The sequence below is a fragment of the Mesocricetus auratus genome, unplaced genomic scaffold, assembly GCF_017639785.1.
Source record: "Mesocricetus auratus isolate SY011 unplaced genomic scaffold, BCM_Maur_2.0 Super-Scaffold_100025, whole genome shotgun sequence".
NCBI lineage: Eukaryota > Metazoa > Chordata > Mammalia > Rodentia > Cricetidae > Mesocricetus > Mesocricetus auratus.
Window position 1 is genome coordinate 15,115,800 of NW_024429206.1, and position 18,800 is coordinate 15,134,599.

Consider the following 18,800-nt stretch of genomic DNA (forward strand, 5'->3'; position numbering starts at 1 on the left):
GAAGGCGGAGGCTGTGGGTGCTGTGCCCCTTCCTGCTCCATTTGGAAGCATGGGGACAGCGTCCAATGCCCTGCCTCCCCTTGGGCACTGGGCTAGCAAACCTTAGGACAGAATCTGGAGCCAACAGCAGTGTCCCCAGGCCTGTTGCTCTTGAGGGAACATCTGAGGGCTGCCATACCCAACCTTGCCTCTGAAGCCTATAGCCAAGGAAGCACTTTTCTTCCTACCACCCCCCCACAACACTTTGTTATGAAAATGTCCCTGCATAAGAATAAGTCATAAAAATGTTATAAGGAGCATATATATATATATAGTGAATATATATATTCACTACCCAGATTTCTACTGTTTCCTCTCACTTTCCTATTGTAAATATATACAACACAAAATATATACAATACAACATATATGGCTCCTCCGCCCGCCTCAATTCATCAATTTAGAGCATACACTTCAGTGGCATGAAGTATAGTCACAAAAACCACCACCTCTATCTAGTGGCAGACATCTGATCACCCAAAAGGAGACACATGGGAGAGTCATTCCATTACCTCTTCTCTCTAGCCCCTGCCTGCCACTAATCTACTGTCCACAGACATGCTTGTTTTGAATTACAAAGCACACGCAACCTTTTGGGACTGCCTTCTTTCACTTAACATCGTGTTCTCAGAGTTCATAAATGTCCTAACCTGCACAGGCTGCTTCATTCCTTCACAGCAGAGTAATATTCTACTGATTAGATAGACCTCATTGTACGTATCTATTCTTCACAGGATGGACATATAGATTATTTCTCTATTTGGATTTTCCTCTTGTTCCTCCCGCAGAACCCAAGGAAGTGTTCTGGGCATTTAGTCTCCAAGCTGCAAGCCCCTTATACCCTGAAGTGAATGTTTAGCCACTTGTCTTTTCTTTCCAATAAGCAAAGCTCACCCGTATTTGACATGGGAACAAAGGCAGAAGACTCCAAGCAGGCTCAGTCTCCTCTGTCTCAGGGGAGCTGCCAGCTGGGTAGGGGGACTCATGAGTACCCCCACTCCATACTGTCTCTGACAGGTGAAGTCAGGTTCCAGTGCCACGGGCATCCCGGCTGTAAACTTGACAGTGTTCCCCTCTTTAGCTTCTCAGGGCTCTATCTCATGGGGATGCTTCAGAGACAAGGCCAGGGCTGCCCAACAGAACTCTCCATGAAGACAGCCATACTTTATCCCTCCACCAGTCAGGGCAGCTGTTGCTACTTCACAGGCCTAGGTGGCCACTGAGACTCAAAATGTAGCTACTGTCAGTGGGAAATGAAACCTTTCTTTTTGTTTCACTTTTATTTGAAGACTCACATGGCGCTATGGTGCGTGCCAGGACAGGAAAACTGTAAGGGTAGAAGAAACGAAAGGCCTAGCTCCTTGGCCTCCATCGTCTTTCCCCTTCCTCTCTCCACTTACCTCAGCTGTCTGGGTGAGGGGAGGCTTCGTCTGCAGCCTGGGCCAGGGCCTATCTAGAAGGACAGCGGGTAGGTGGTGGGGCTCTCAGGGAACCAAACAGATAGCAGCTGGGGAGTAGGGTCCTTAGACTCCATAATGACAAGAGTCTCTGAACCTCAGACCTAGATCCTCCTTTCTGCCATGTTCTAGAACTACTCCCTTCCCTCGTCTCCCCCAGCAACTCCTGAGGTCATCCCCGGAATGTCTGGGCAGGGGCTGTAGGATTGGAACGGCCCTACCATCTCCATGCAATGGCAGAATCCTGTGTGGTAATGCAGAAAGTACATCCTTGGTTCCAGGCTAGGCTGAGGCTCATGTGCTCAGGGAGACATCCCCCCAACACAGCTGCTCCAAGACTCACACGATCCCAGACCACACCCTGATCCTGCCTTCTCCCTCTGCAGATGCATAAGGACACACACTCAGAAAGAAAAGTGGCTTTCCCAGGTTCTGTCAGCATGACTGGTCCCAGGCCCATGGCCACCCAGGCATGGAGAGTTGCACACGTTCACTGTCCTGGGAACTTCAGTGATAGTCAGGCAAAAAGAGTTATTTGTCCCAAAGTCCAGATAGCAAAGATGAGAAACAAGGGTTGCTTTCCTGTCCCCAGTCACTTGAACCTGCCTAGTATATGTGGGATGATGGTAAGGTGGCCATAAAGACTCCAACAAACGGGGCAAATTTGAACATAGTCACAAGCACAGTTGGCCTCAATCTCTATGGTTTCCACGGCCAGAGAGTCAACCAATCCCAGGCTGAAATGAAAAATATCGAGGAAAAAGAATCATGTCTGTGCTGAGTATGCACAGATGCCTTTCTCGCCCTTATTCCCTGATGGTGCATCGGGACAGCTCCATACGGGAATGGTGTAGTGTGGAAGTTCCTCACACAGCTCTACAGAGTTCAGCAGTACAAATAACCTAGACGGGTGAGTTAAGGGATCCAGGAGGACATGTGCAGGTCACATGCAGTGCTCTGCCTTCTAGAGAAGGGGCTGGCACACTCTGGTAGAACCAATGCCTTCAGACACTGTGGGGAGACTGTCAAATACTGACTCCTGTTTTCCTATCCTGAGCTGGCAGGTGCTGCTGAGGACAGGCCTGTTCCCTTCCTGCAAAGCTTTTCCTTGCCTCCAAGCTTCCCATGCTCTTGTAGCAGAAGGCCCAGGGGACCCACCACAAACCTGCAGGGACATCTTGCCTCCCACAGCTCAAAACCCCAAGTGGCCTCCCTGCCTTATCCCTGCTGTCCAGACCGGGGTCCATCTCTTCCCACAGGGCATTTGTGTCTGCACAGTGTCCTCCTGGTAGCCTCTGCTCAAGTCCATTTTACTCAGGCCTTCTGACCACTTACTTAGTTAACCCTGACTCCTGTCCTGCATTCCCTTGATCCTATCTTGTTTTTTGATAGTATCAATCCTTACCTAACATATGATGTACTTTATGCTGCTTTATATTCTAAATGGTGGTAAATGCTAATAGTTGTCATCCTTGTAACAATGTTATAGCTTATAAGTGCTTGGTTCAGTGCATTAAGGAAATTAACATGGCTATGCAGTCCTCACCATTATCTCTATAACCTTTCCATCTCCTACACCAAATCTACACTCATGAACTCCAACTCCTTCCCCACCCCATTCTGGCACCCTCTGTTTGACTTCTGTCTCTATGGCTCTGACGCCAGCCACTACTTTAAGCATCATTACAGCATGGACCTATACCACTGTCCATCTGTGCCCCAGTCTTTCACTCAGCGGTTCATGGGACTACAGCACGTTCCTTTCTAACGCTATCTGCACACTGGCCAGGGTCCCACACGCCTTTGTTCTCAGCACTTGGGGGTTAATCTAGTAGGTAGATCTCTGTTAGTTCAAAGCCAGCCTGGTCTCAGATCAAGTTCCCCCGGGCTACACAGAGAAACCCTGTCTCAAAAAAACCCCAAACCAAACACACACACACACCTTCCCCCACCAAAACAAAAAAATCAATCTCCCCCCAAAAAACAAGCAACACAACAACAACAAAAAAGCCCAACTGTGTGTCTCACTTACTGGAATGGGGGCTTCTGGGGCAGTTGCATTCACTGTTGTATCCCAGGTATGTGTGAAAGACAACAGGCATTGAGCAAGTGATTTGAATGGGTGAATAGCGGGCAAGTACCCAGGCGTCTGAGTGAATGGACAGACAGATGAGCGGGAAACTGAATGATTGCCAGGTAAATAGAAGGAGAAGCTGCAAAATTAGTACCTCATTTCACAGGCCTGTGTCAGACCCAGAGCTATATGCAGACTTAATTCCTGATCCCACACAATGATGAAGCGGTTTGCCCTGAAGCCCAAGCCCACCACACCTAAGGTGTGACCATACTCAGTGTGGCAGGACTTTCCCCAAAACTTCACTATGACTTTTCTCACATGGTTAGCCCCTTTGGGGTATTCTCCTCAGATGTGGTTTCTCTGTGGCTTTGGAGGCTGTCCTGGAACTCGATCTTGTAGACCAGGCTGGTCTCAAACTCACAGAGATCTGCCTGCCTCTGCCTCCCAAGTGCTAGGATTAAAGTCTTGTGCCACCAAGCAGGACTCCCAGCTACTACATAAAGGTGCCTAGGAGCCTCAGGTGGCCATCACCAGTAGGACAGAGCATGGTAGGGAAGACAGTGGGAGGCCAGGAAGTGCCTGGAACACACACACCAAAGGGGCAGGGCCTGTGAAGGCCAGGGCAACAGCAGGGTAGGCTGAGGGCCACACCCCCGACCTCTGACCCTGGGCCCTGCTCCGCAGCTGGGCCCACAACTTCAGTGGCTATCCGTCTCTCACCTTTCCCACATCCTGCCTTGCTATTTATAGCCATCCTCTCTCTGTTCACCCATTTTTTTTTCTGAGCTGGATGGACTTGCAAATTCAAGTCAGGAGGATCCCACCTTCATGTCTAGGAGGCTTCATGATGTGGCGGTACTTGGCCTGGTCTGCCTGTACCCTGTCTTGTGGTGAGTCCTCAGGGCCTATGAGGGTCATGTGTGACTCAACCCCTGCCAGGTGTGTGGTGACCCCAGGGAGGAGGCGTCCATGTAACAGCCCAGGCAGACCTCAACTTGAGGTGCTATAAGATGGGGCTCCTATGAAGCCCAGGTCACCTCTAAGTTACTCCCTGCTCTAGGAGAACCGAACACATTGTGACAGTGGAGGAACAGCTGTACCTTTAAATGATCTGGCCCACAGATATGAAAAACATTTGCACTGTGTGGCTGTTTGCATCTTTGGTTATTTTTAGGGTGAACCCAGTTGCCTCCCCTTGGAACCGGATGAAGCCCCAGAGGAGGCACGTAGTCCTTTTTCCCAGATGGGGGTCCTGCTCCTGTTTCCCTGGGAAGAAAGTCTTGAGCACGGGTTATCTGGGGGACCCGCCCCCCAGCATTACACAATGTACTCCCTCAGGCTCACTTGAAGGACCTGTGCACCCAGAGCAGCTTTGCCGCCATTGTGAAGATCTGCTGCTGTCTGCTGCTGACAGCAGGGCCACCCACCTGCCCCGAGAGCCTCTTGCTACTCCCAAGGTCTGAAGGGGAGAAGAGGTGATGCAATCCCTACCTCCACCCAGCAGTCCCAGCCGATGGGAAAGTCTGGCTGGCGTATTTCTAGAACAAGTGGCAATTAAAGGTGATCTTCTCTCCTGCCCCCACCTCCCCAAAACAGGAATAAATCAGTGCTACCAATCTCCCAGCTAATGATTTCCTCCATTAAATTAAAAAGAAGAAGAAAATGCTTTTTAAAATGGATTACCAGTCCTGTGCTTTCAGAGACCACATGACCTGTCAGCTTCTCTCAAGTCCGGATGCATCAAAGCCCCTCAATTAATTTTTAATAAATAAGACAATCACAGTGTAAGACTCACCACCAGCCTTTCCCACCCGCCTCCCTGTGCACTGCACACAGGGCTGGCCCTTGGCTGAGTCAGGCCACGGAGAGCTCTTTCCATGTCACAAATGGGAGGCAGGGCTGAGATGGGCGCACTTAAGCACACTCCCGAGGACCCTGGGGAGCACAGAACACACTGCGGGAGGAGTGTGCAGTGTGGAGCACGGGTCTGTGGATTTCCAGCGCTCCTAACTAGAACCCAGAGCCAAGGAGCCCAAGCAGGGACACAGTGACAAGCAGGGATAGAGTGAGTTACTGCCACCTATTGTACACATGGCAGGACTTCACCTTCTCCGTCCTGCAGCACTTAGCAACATAGCACAGATACCCTGCTTGTTTTAAAACATCTACTCCAACAACATGGATGGCTCCTTAAAACATGTTGCCTAGTGGTAGAAGCCAAATTCAAAAGGTCACATATCTGATGAGCCACTCATGTGGCTTGTCCAGCAGAGGGGCACCCACAGGCATGGTGTGGGAAGGTAGAGCATTTATTAATGGGTAGACTACCTGTTGGAAAGATTTTTAAAAATTCTGAAAACAGGCAGAGTAATGCCACACAGCATGGTGAATGCAGTCCATGCGACTGAGGCTGTGTGCTTTCAAATGGCTAGCGTGGAAAAGTTTACAATATGTGTAAAAATGTCTTGTAAAAACACAAGACAACAGAAGGCCACTTCTCAAATGCCATTTGGAAACACAAGAGTAGCCAGTCACTCCATGATGACTGTTGCAGGATCCTCTCTTACTAGGGACTGGCTGCTTGTGTTGTCCAGTATCCCTGGGCCAAGGTTCCCTGTTTCTCTGATAGCTTATGGCATGCCAAATGCCAGAAGGCAGGCAGGGGTTGGAAAGGCCCAGGATATACCTTCTCTGAGAGGGACCGAGGAGCCTGTGTACTAGCCATCTCCTCTCTCTGGAATGCATAGCCCTAGATGTTACATAATTTGCTTCTTTTGTTTATTTGTGTTTTTACAGAGAGCTCCTCTCTGACCATCTATCTATAAGAGAGAGGCAGAGGAGGTCACTGAGGCCAGGGAGGGGCACCAAGAGCAAGGACAGGACAAGAGACCCAGATCCTAGCTTGTCCCTGACAAGCACCCAGCCCCATGGCTCTTCCTGCCAGTTCAGAGCTGACTGCCAAGGGCTGGCACTAGCATTAACCAGCTAGAGGGCCTCGGCAAATCCCCTCAACCCTTTGAGGCTCAGGTTTTCTTACACTGCTGGGAAGTTCATAATACATCCCTCAGGCTTTTCCATGGACTGTGAAAATGACACGGGAATAGTTTTGCATATGGCAGGGCCCTGGCCAAGTCATAAATGCTAAGGACAGATGGGTTATAACGGTAATCTCCCCATCAAGCAGCAATGTTCTCCTTAAGAGGATCAGGGCAGCCATCCCAGAAAGCTCAAACTCAAGACAGCCACCATGTAACACTAATCGCTCAAGGCTGGCCATGGCCAGGGGCCACCCTGGGCCACACTACTAAGTCTCATACCATGTAGATGAACAGATTTGACCCTTTGCTCTACATTTACGTGTGCGGAAACCAAATCCCAAGGAGGTTAGTAATTTGCTCCCATGTCACACAGCTAGAAGGTGATGAAGCCGGATTCAAACTCTGCCTTACTCCTCCAGGCTCAAGCTGGTCAACGTTGTTCCATAATGTATGTTCAGAGATGCAAGGAGGGAACGCCAGAGGAGCCTGAAGCAGGCAGAAGCTGACCCCAACTGCTTCCATAGCTCTGACATGGGTACTGTATGAACCTCAGGAAGCCTGAGGGAAAGGTCTCAGTGCACGTCTCCTGGGAACCCCAAAGGATGGTGGGACAGGCCTGGTGCATCTTGAGCCTCCCCAGGGTCAGTACTGAGAGCTCCTCACTGCATTCTTCTAGGCAAGCTTCTTAGGTTAACATAGCATGTAGTTAACTCCCTCAGAGCCAGGACTAGGTACTGAAGGAAGATCTCCAAATCTCTAACTTTTGAGGTCTACCAAGACCCCAGAGATCCAGAAACATGGGGGTCTTTCACACAAGTGAAAGATTCTATGTGCCTAGCAGGAGGGGAAACTGTTTCCAACTTGGGGGGATGGTGCTAGGCTGACCTCTAAGCAAGTCCCTAGAAATACCTAGAAAACTCCCAGCACAGGCCACGAGAAATAGAACTTCTGAGTGGGGCCTGCTAACCCTCTTGCTTCAGGGGCCCACGGTGAGCAAGTTAAGATGCAGATGTACAGGAAATGATGTCATTGTCTCAAAAACCTCCCAGGACTCCCTTCACTGGATGGTGGTGGCACACGCCTTTAATCGCAGCACTTAGGAGGCAGAGGCAGTGGATTTCTGAGTTCAAGCCCAGCCTGGTCTACAGATCAAGTTCAGGACAGCCAGGACTACACAAAGAAACCCTGTCTTAAAAAAACAAACAAATAAACAAAAAACCCAACCAACCAAGTTTCTCAAGCTCAAGCTTCTACCCCAGGACCATTGCCCCTGTTGCTGCTGCTTTCCTGGCTGTCACACAACTTTCTTCCCTTGTATAGGTTTCCAGGGATGCCCTTTCCAACCACCCTATTTAAAACCTCTATCAATTCCCTTCCTTGTGTGTTTTCCTTCCTGCATTTACACTGTTGTCTTAGTTGCTGTTCTATTACTGTGAAGAGATATTATGACCAGGGCAACTACAGAAGAAAGCATTTAATTGGGGGCTCACTTACAGTTTCAGAGGATGAGTCCGTTATGATCATGGTGGGGACAATGGCAGGAAGCAGGCAGGAATGGTGACGAAGTAGCAGCTGAGAGTTTTCATCTTATCCACAAGTTGGAGACACAGAGAACAACAGACAGACAGGCAGACAGAGACAGAGACGCTGAGCCTGACTTTGCTTTTAAAAACTCAAAGGCCACCCCTAGTGACACACCTCCTCCAACAAGGCCACACCTCCTAATCCTTTCCAAAATAGTTTTACCAACTAGGGACCAAATTTTCAAATATCTGAGCTTTGGAGGGGCCTTTCTCATTCAAACCACCACAGTGATCAAAGAGTATATTTTAGGGAGGGATTTCATGTGGCTTTCTGGTCAATCCCCAGTGCCCAAATACACCTAATGCACCAGCGGCATCTAAGAAGTTGGCTGGGCTTTAGAAGGTGGACTGGAAGTAGGGTGAATGTGGGAGTGACAGGTGCTTCTGTGTGAAAGAGAAATACAAAGCTTAAATAAGCAAACATGACATAAACGGTAAACTAAGATTTTTCTCTGCCACCACTACTCTCAAAAAGGCACCAAGCCAAGCCGGGCGTTGGTGGCGCATGACTTTAATCCCAGCACTCGGGAGGTAGAGGTAGGCGGATCTCTGTGAGTTCGAGGTCAGCCTGGTCTACAGAGCTACTTCCAGGACAGCCTCCAAAAAACGATATAGAGAAACCCTGTCTCGAAAAACCAAAAAAAAAAAGGCACCAAGCCTAAGAAGTTTTACAGATGATCCAACCTCTGGGAAACTCAGGGGAAAGGTCCCTCTGTGCTCAAGAGGACAGGAACAAGCACACTTCGTAAGCAAGAAGCCCTTCAAGCAAGCCCTGAAGTAGGACAGGAGTGAAGTGCAGCAATAAGAACTTGGGTCCAAGGACTCCTAACATGCCACTTCTGTGACAATGTTGCCTTCTCCATCTGGCTTCTGGGTTCTTTTCCTTTGTCTCCCTCCCCATGGCTTTCTATCACCCCGATCACTAAAGCACAAGACGAGTATTCTACAAATGTGGGCCACTGTTAGACACATTGTTTAAGTGTCCATTTCCGGCTAATTAAAAAAAAAGACAAAACAGGGATTACATCTCCTCCATCCGGATCTCCCCGAGGCCTAAAAACACAGCAGGTATTCAGACATGGTTAAGAAAATGCACAGCATATATGAAGGGCTGAAGGCAGTTGACACCTAAAAGAAGCCTTCAAGAACTGCTGCTGTGGGTACATGGGCCACAGTTACTTGGTCGGCTGGTTCTAAGTCATCCTAAAACACATGCGGTGAGCTCAGGTGGCAGGGCCTTGGGGAAGCTGAGAACATTAGAGTTTGTCTTTCTCAGGCTCCTCCTGTGAGTAAGAGGAAGGTGACCAACAGGAGTCACACCTCCTCCCCAAAGGGCACATCTATCCAGCTGTCTACCTCTTTACAAAGCTCCTTCTTCCTCCTGATGGGGGCTGGAGAGCAAAGTGAGGCTGAGAAAGAGGGAGGAGAACACAGGGAGTGGAAGAGGACAGACGCTTCCCTCCACATTCACAGGGGTCTAGGCACCCTTGCTTCATCCCAACTACAGCCATTTATCAGATAAGCTGAAGAAGTCCCTACCATCACTGCTCTAGGACTAGGCTGAGTCTTTCCCACCCTCATCAGACCTTGGATGCAGACCAAAGGCTGACAGTTCCATGAAGCAGGAGCATAGCTGGGACCTTGCAGACCATGGATATAGCAAAGCACGGCTCTATGGAAACCTCCGCTGTGACCATCAAGACCTGCAGATCAAAGCAGAGCCAGTGAGAGGCACCTTTACAGCAGATAAAACAGTTTTGCCCTGGAAACAAAGCAGCCTCGGCTGGTAGGCATGGAGTCCTGGACAAGGTCTATGGCTGTGTGAAACAGCACCCACTCCCAAATAAAGGGTCAGACAATGACCATTCACCACCTTCCACTGTTTCTGTTAAGAGGGGGGGAGGGGAGGCTTGGCTAGTGGCTGTGCTCTGTCTGGGACTTTCAGTGGTCACAATCAATAAGTTGACCAGGACAGGGCCTATGGTCCTCTGAAAGCATGGCTAGGGCTAGAAGGGCCACTTCTGAAGAATCCACTAACGTGACTAACATCAGGTGTAGGCTGATGACCAGAATTCTACCTCTGCATCTCACCATACTTTCAGAACTTTCCAGAGACCTTCCCAAAAGTCCTCACGAGAAAGCAGCTTCCAGAAACAAATGACACAAGAGAAAGAACCTTGGAAACTGCTGTCTTTTATAATCTTGCCTTAAAAGTGACATGTGTCATTGCAACACCCTACTAGACACACAGGTCAGCCCCTCAGTGTAGGGGAGGACAACATAGGGGTATGAGCATAGAGGCCACCTGCATGGCCCCCCACTGTGCTCTGACCTTTGATCCTACCTGTCTCCTTTCATCTCCCCAGCAGCCCTTGAAGGCAGGCATTTTATCTCTATTTACAGACACAGACATGCAGCTCAGAGAAAGTAACTAACTGCCTGAGTCCCCTGGCCACTAAAGGCCAGCCAGTGTCTGGTCCTGTCTGGCTAGCTCCCAATGACAATCCTCTGGGCAACTCAGTCTCCAAAGAGGCCTGGCCAGAAATACAGTCATGTTACAAGACTGCTCCTCAAGAACCAGTAGTTCAGGGCAAACGAGATGGCTCAGCAGTAAGCGTGCTTGCCACTAGGCCGGAAGATCTGAGGTGACCCCTTGGACCCACAATAGGAAATAACTGACTCCACACACGTGCCATGGGCTGTGCACTCCCCCCACACACACATGTACAAACATACAAACATAAATAAATATTTTAAAAAGAACCAGCAGCTGCTCTAAGTGTCTTGATTTGCCTCCATCCTCCGTGACTGTCAGACTCCTGTTGTCCCCTGCCCAGCTTCCTTGGGCAGAGAGACCTGGTGGTGAGATGGCCTAAGTGCACAGCACACGGGTGGCTGGGAAGCAGCAAGGGCTCGGAGCACTCACAGCCATTCCCTTGCTGCCAAGGCCTGGCTGCCCAGCCGCAGGTGGCCTTACAGAAACAGTCAGGAGCATCTCCTCTCTCTATCTGACCACCCCACCCCCTGTGGAGGTGCCTGGCTTCACAGCAGGGTCCCTTTCCTGCAGCCACTTCATTAGTAGGCCACCTACTTGAGGTGCCTGAGTGACCTGCAGTGGCAGGTGCCACTTCATGGGGTGTGCAATTTACAGCCGCTCGGAGGTACAGTACCCAGGTGACAAATACATTGGCCCTGCCAGCTGCCAGAGCCGCCTGGTCTCACAGGGAAACATAGCTGAGGCTTATCCATTTTCCTCACTTTGTTCTTATACCACTCACGAGAAGAAAAAAGCAACTGGATCTATATAACTAATTTCTCCATCCAGAGCTCCACGGTTCAGGGTGCAAGGAGAGTCAGCTGAGGTTTGATGAGACAGAAGCTGGCATGCCATTCACCCAAGGGAACCAACCAGCTCTAGCTCCTGAGACCAGAACACAGACTTGCCACAGGCAAAGCAAGCACTAGGTGGGCCATGCTGACTCACACAGGAATGCACCTTCCTATTGTCCCAAGCCCACAGAAGCCTGGCTACTGGGCCTCATCTCACCAGCCTCAAGTTTCTCACAGAAGATAAGACACCACTTGAGCTACTCCGCAACTTGGGAGAGTTAAACTGTCCTGTCCACTTCCAACCTGTGAGGCCGCATACATGACAGCATCCTCTTGTCTCACTCATCTTGCGGGTGAATGGATTGCTGGGGGAACTCAAAGCTGCAAGTAATGGCACCTGTGAGGCGCCAGCCCGGGAGACCCACTCCTTGAGGCATCTCTGATGTCCTTGTTCTTTTGCTTTGCTTTGGAGGCTAAGGGAATTCCCCTTGCCAGCACTAAGCTTGTATGGAAGGTTATATGGATAGGTCACTCCTTGAAGCTGAGGGTATGTCTGAGATCCCTATGATACCTCTGGACCTAAGAACTAGCAGAAAGGGCTCTTCCTTTGAATAAAAGGGACCAATTCTCCAGAAAGCAAGGCTACAGGGAGTGAACATGGTTAGTAGCCACTGTTTGAAAAAACCGACAATCAGCAAGATTAAACAAACTTTTAACTGCCCTTCCTCTAATCCCCTAGGCTGTTATCAATTACACTGGTTCTAATCTTGGTTCAGTTTCCGGATCTGCCTGCAAGGCTCCTCCAGGCCTCAGATCTGCTCCTCAGAAGCAAGGCCTCCTCAAAGAAGAAACTGAAGAGGCTCCAGGACTCCCGCCTCCTGCTGCGGTCTCCTTAGGCACAGCTGTGTCTGCCTTGGATGAACCGTGTCCTCACTACCTTCATGATCTCCCTGAGTCTTAGAAAGAGAAAATGAGAACCTCCAGGCAACCTGAGAGACCCCATCCTTACAGGCCTCATCAGTGTTCCCTGACAACCAGCTGTGTAAGAAAAGATGGTTCCTGAGGGCCTCTGGGAAGCTGCTTCTGTTTACATTCCCTACCAGTGTCCCCTTCCCCTTGTCCCCCCACCAACTCAAAACTGTAGTAAGATGTAGAGCCATGCTTTAAAAAACTCACTGGCCACCAACTGGGGTTTGTTCATGTGATGGAATATGACTCCACCATAAATAGGGAATGATGTACCGATTCCTGCCACAAGGATAAACTTGAAAACATCATGTTTAGTGGCAGATGCCAGAGTAAGAAGCCATGACTATAGAATTCTAAACCGGAGCAACATCCAGAACAGGTAAACCGATGGAGACAGATGCAGATTAACGGTTGCCTGGGGAAGAGGGTCTGAAGAGAAATGGGGGAATTTGTGAGGTGATGGAAATGTTTTCAAGATGATTCTGGTGATAGTTACACAATTCAGAACAGTTTAAACAATGCCTGGATCAGCACTTTCAATGGGTAGACTGAATGGCATGACTGTGCTCAATATTTTTAAATATTTATTTTAAATAAATATTTAATTTAGAATGCTTATTTTTAAATGTAGGAATTAACAAACCCTAGACAACCATCTGCAAGTTCAGGGCAGCTGCAGGAGGTGACTCTGGGAGAGACCCTCCACTCCCACGACTTTTCTCCTCTCGCCCTTGGGGAAGATGCTCTCATCCCTGTCTCAGACGCACCTACCTAGGGCTAGAGCTGGAGAACACAAAGATGTCAGCTCTGTGGGATGATCCAGGTGGAGTCCAGAGACCCAGCAGACAAAATGTGGTCCCTCCTACCCTGCATACAGCTGGATTGCCAATGAACAGTGCTGACTGACTCTTTGTGAAGAAATGCCAGAGGCATGACTCGTACAGTTATTTATCGGTACTCCTCAGGCTCAGCTATATCCTGACCCCACTTGAGTCTCAGGAGCTGGGGAGGCAGGGCCAGTGAGGCTTAGGACAAAGTGTAGATGACACAGAACTAGCAGGCCTAGGCTGGGCTGACACTGTCTGAATGCTCCGGCCAGAGGCAGTCCTACCTGCTTTCCTGGGACCAGCTCCTCAACTCAGAGACAAAGGCTCCCTTCTCTAGACATCTGAGCAAGAAACTAGTGTGGGCTGGCCCAGTGTGGGAAGCATGGGGGCTGTGGAGCTATTTCTACCACATCCTGGGGTGCCCGGCTGTCTGTCGTGGAGCTACAGTAGAGCCAGGCAGTGCTTTTCAGAGTCCTTGTCTCATGTGACACTCCTCATCCCAGGGTAACCACAGACCTAGAGGTGGTGGCCTGGGCAGCTTAGTCTAGAGGGGACAGATTGAAAGTGGTCCAGGGGATCTGAACTCCTGAGATAAGTCCCGATGCTCAGAAAGCACAGAGGTGCCTTCCCAGGGGAGGCAACCCTGACTGGCCCCAGTCTGGGGCCCTGCATCCTGAGGTACACCTGCAGGGCGGCTGGCCAAGGCCTGTGTTTGCCCCCAAAGTGCGAAATCTGGTGCATCTGGCTCTCTCTCTGTCTCTCTGTCTCTCTCTGTCTCTCTCTGTCTCTCTCTCTCTCTCTCTGTCTCTCTCTCTCTCTCTGTCTCTCTCTCTCTCTCTCTCACACACACACACACACACACACACACACACATACACGACACTGAGGTCTCTATTGTCTTCTCTGGCCCAGGAAAGCCAGCTTAAGTGCTCTGGAGACATTATCCAAACAGCTGCCTTCCACTCAGGCCATAAAGCAAAGAATTGTGGAAGCTGATAATTGGAAGAGTTCTTCTCCCTCACAGCCCTATAAATCATCACGCAGCATCTGCACTGGCCAGACAGAGCTCCATCAAAGCCCAGGCCAGGGCCCTGGAGTCCTCAGGCCAGCCAGCTTCCAGACAGTTGAGGAGGAAAATGGCAGCGGACAGGAGATGTGTCTACACTTCATCCAGACCTGTTCCAGTCTAGAACAAGTTCCTCCCAGCTCTATCGTTAAACCTGGGCCAGCCAGGTCAGGCCAAAGGAAGGAAAGGAAAAAAACAAGGTTTCACAGTCTGCCCAACCTTCTGGCATTAGCACCACACTAACCGTTAGTGCCCAGGGAGGGAGGGAGGAGTGAAGCAGCAGCCACCCACTCAGTGCACTCAGAGGCTGCTTGGACTGTGTGCTATGTGCTCAGCCTCCTGTGCAAACCAAGAAACTGAGTCTGGTGTGGCTTGCTCAAGGTCATCTGGCTGGATCCTGACCTCTGACCAGAGGCCTGTTCCTTGTTAACCTTTTTTAGGTGCTCTACCAACCCAGGGAAAGAGGACTTCAGAAGGTAAGATACCTCCTAGCCAGGCAGGCACAACTCCTCTGCTTTCACCAGTCACAGCCTTCCTGAGCCTCAGTGTCTCCCTCTGACCTGCCCTGGCCTATTTCATATAAAACTGCATACACACACACACACACACACACACACACACACACACACACACCAGATGGGTGACATTGTAGGATTCCCATTTTACAGCACGGTAAGTGGAAGTTGAAGAGGGACAGTGCCAGACTGCCCAAGGGCACAGAGTAGCCTTCTTTCAGACTGAAACTCAGGACCTCCAGCAACACTGACCTGTTTTCCTAGACATAGGAGGCAGATGTAGACAACAGCCAGCTTGATAAGGCAGCCAGGACTGTACGAGAAGATGGAGCATGGATTTCATGACCATTGGCTAGGAAAGAGATGGGTAAGACAGAGGGGGGGGGGAGAGGAGATGAGATATGGGGGTCAATAGCCACAGGTATCAGGACAGCCTCGGTCCTCTGTGGGTACCTGGTGTGTGCCCCTCCCCTCCTAGGGTGAGTTTCCCCATCTGAGAAGGGCCCAATAGAGGGTTTGTGTAGGAACAGCAAAACTGCTGATTTCTCATCTACCAGCCCTTCACAAATGGCAGCCCCATCCTCAGCCTCTGACGATGACCAACCCCAGTCTCCTTTCATCGCCCTGTTTATCAGTTCCCACCGGCAAAACCACACGCACACCAGTATTTACATCATGAGAGTGCAGTCTGGGCTGCACTCAGGGCTCCGTGGCCCTTGAGAAGATGTGTTTATCTGTTCCTCGCACAGCATGCTTTCTTTATTCACTTTTCTAGGGAGGCTGAAGTTCTGCCCTCTGCAACACCACAGGGGTGAAAGGATCCAGTTGGCAGGCTGTGCTAGAAGCAGCCTGCGCAACCTTGGGATCCGGGAGCTTGTCATGTGAGCCCCAGGCCAGTCCCTGGGGGACTGGTTATCTCTGCTGTAGGCCTGGCTACTGGCTTGGGCCAAGCTTGCTGGACACAGTCACTCCTGAAGAGGACAGCTAAGCAAATTGGAGCCGATGACTCTGTGCTTGTCACAAGCCCCTGCACACCTCAGCTCATGGTTACTCAGCACTGCCATGTTCAAAAACAACTGTCTCTTGGGCACGCACCCATGAGCACACCCCAGTTGTACAGGCCCCCGTGAAAAGAAGAGAGGAAGAAAGAAAAGTCACCCAGGCACTCAACAAAGTAAGGCAATGTAATGTCACCAGTCTGACCCCTCCCCATCCCCTGCCTCTAATCTGTCACTCACAGAAAGTGAAACGTAACTTCTAAAATACACATCAGCACCTGGCATTCCTCTGGTTAAAGCCCCTCAACATTCTCCTGCACTCCCGGATGACATCTAAACTTCACCATGCCCAGCTTCTCCAGCACAGTCCTGACCAGGCACCACAGCCAGAATCCCAGGCTGATCATAACAGACATGGGCCCCACAGTGCCTCCCTCAGCCATTCCCTCCACCTACAAGGCCTGCCCTCCTTGCATACCCAACCTCACACCTGTGTTCAGCAAACACAGCCTTCTCTATGGCCCAGTTCAGATGTCAGCACCATAAGAGCAGAAGCCGCAGCTCCCATGTCATTCTCATGGGTATCACAAACCTTTGTCCCCTCCTGTGACTCAAGAGTGCCTTGGAACCAACAGCCAGACCTAGTTCATCCTGGCAGTAGTACTGAGAGCGGAGAGTAACACTTAGGACTAAGCAGCAGGTCGTTGCACATGCTACCCACTTAATAGGCCACAGTGGTCCTGGGTTTTCCTTTGTCTCCTGAAGCCCTCTACAACACAGGGAATACATGGGGAAGGGGGACATGGTTCCCTCCCTCAAAGCCACTCACATACAAGACAACCTACTCTTCACTTTCAATCTGCAAGAACACTCATGTATACAATATTAACACATGTCACCTCTCTCCGGGTCCAGCTTGCATGCTCCAATGCACAGCCCTTGTTAAATGAGGCCACAGAGTGGGCCCCCAGGGCATCCCTTCCCGTGATTGGTGACTGCATGGCCATGGTACTTTCCTCACGGTGAGCTCCCAGGGTCTTGCCAGCTTACCGACTTTTATCCTTTCCACAAGAGAAGCATCTCTTGAGTACAGCATAACTCCCCATCCAGCAGCCCCAGGTAATTGCTTCTGGCTGAGAGGAGGCGGGGGAGGAAAAAGACAGGGAAGGGAAGGCGCAAGGAGAGGAACCACAGGATGCCAAGAAAGGCAGGAAGATGGAGACAAGCATGGGTGGGGGCAGGGGGCACAGCCACAGGTCAGAGAACATCTGGAATTCCCGCCTGTGCAAGCTCAGCCCAAACTAGGGCCACCTGGTGAGCTGGCCTGGGCTCTGCAGTGAGAACATGGGGGTGGGGGGTAAACAAAGCTGTGTTCTCACAAAGAGGACTTATCTGGGAAGGGCAAAACCAGAAAGAAGGACACCAAATAAGGCACATGAAAGCCTCCAACAGGAGCACTGCCCAGGGTCCTACGATCCTACAGGCCAGCCTCTTCCTTCCCAGCTCTGCTACACCAAGAGAAACCGAGAGGACTGAAGGTGGCAGGGACAGGGGTCACCAGTCTTAGCATGGTATTCTTTCATGCCATGTGGCTGTCCCCAGGACCCTCCTGCTAGGTCACTCGCCACTGGCCACTCAATGCTGAAGAAGACCTTAGCGGTGCACCCTGCTGTCTACAGCTCCCGACATACAGCACCCTTTTTTCCCTCTCCTTAACAGAACCTCCCCTACCTACGGCCCCGCAGTAACAAGTGTACTCCGGCAGGGAGTTGAGGAGGGAGTGGATCTCTCTGAGTGCACACATGCAAGCATGCTGGCTTGGCAGCAGCAGTGGTGGCATGGCTGGGGAGGTGTTCCAGCAGACTTATTTATAGCCGAGCCCCTGTCCACACGCTCCCCCGATGCTGCCTGCCTGCCTGCCTGCCTGCCTGCCACTGGGGCTTTTCAATCTGTGCCTATATTTATCACTTGAAGCCGTTGGGATAATGGCAAGGCCAGAAATAGCCTTGAAGACATTCACGTGAAACTGATGGGCAGGTCCCCAGATCCCAGGCTGACCTCACCCCAACATCTGCCTCTGGCAGTAGGGAATGGGGAACAGCTGGATAGGGCCAGGCAGACAGCTGTAGACAGATGGGAACAACATAATCCCTCTTCCCTGCTGGCCTTGGCCTCTGTAGTGAAGCAGGGGACACATCCAAACTGATACACCACAGTTGCCAGGCTGAGGGGAGACCGAAGGTGACACGCTTTCTTGACGTCAGTGTGCTAATCGGAGCAGACCTTCCAGCTCAGAAAGGAGAGAAGAACTAAGGCAGCAGGTCCAGGCTCACTGAAATCAGGTCACTGCTACCCTGGGGAACAGCCCTCCTGCTTGACCCTCAAATCAAACCTGGCATGTGCCTGGGGCGGGAGGCGGGAGGTAGGGACTGGGTCCTGCTTCTTGTGTACCCAACACCCTTCAACCTCAAGTGGAAAGAAGACACATGGACAGCCTGCTAGCCGGAGCACCGAGGACCTGCTCTTCTTCTTGAACCTCAGTGTTGAGCTAAGGCCTTCCCAGATGGAAATAAAGTGTCCAAAGGACTCAGCCTTCAGTTTGGAGACAAGCCCTTGTTCCATCACCAATGGCATGGTGGGAAAGGCTCAGCATTCTGAAGGTCTAACATCTTCAGCCAAAAAAATGTTAAGGCTGACACTGGGGTCAGAACCTAATAGCACTGTATTCTGGGTTCTTCCAGGAAAGTGATACTGAGGTCCCAGACAAATGCTGTTCTTCCACAGGGAGAAAGGGCTGGTCTACAATGCTCTCTGAGAAACTGGGATCTGGATGCTGGAGAGGCCTGGAATAGGCCAAGAAAAGCTTAGGGGTATGTCAGAACCATAACCAGGAGCTAACGA

The 18,800-nt window shown here is 50.7% G+C and overlaps 1 protein-coding gene across 7 annotated transcripts in view; it reads right to left on the bottom strand.

Annotated features, from left to right (window-relative positions):
- Pitpnm2 (phosphatidylinositol transfer protein membrane associated 2) overlaps nucleotides 1-18,800 on the bottom strand; it is a 127,664-nt gene that overhangs the window by 69,514 nt on the left and 39,350 nt on the right. The window lies entirely within an intron of this gene.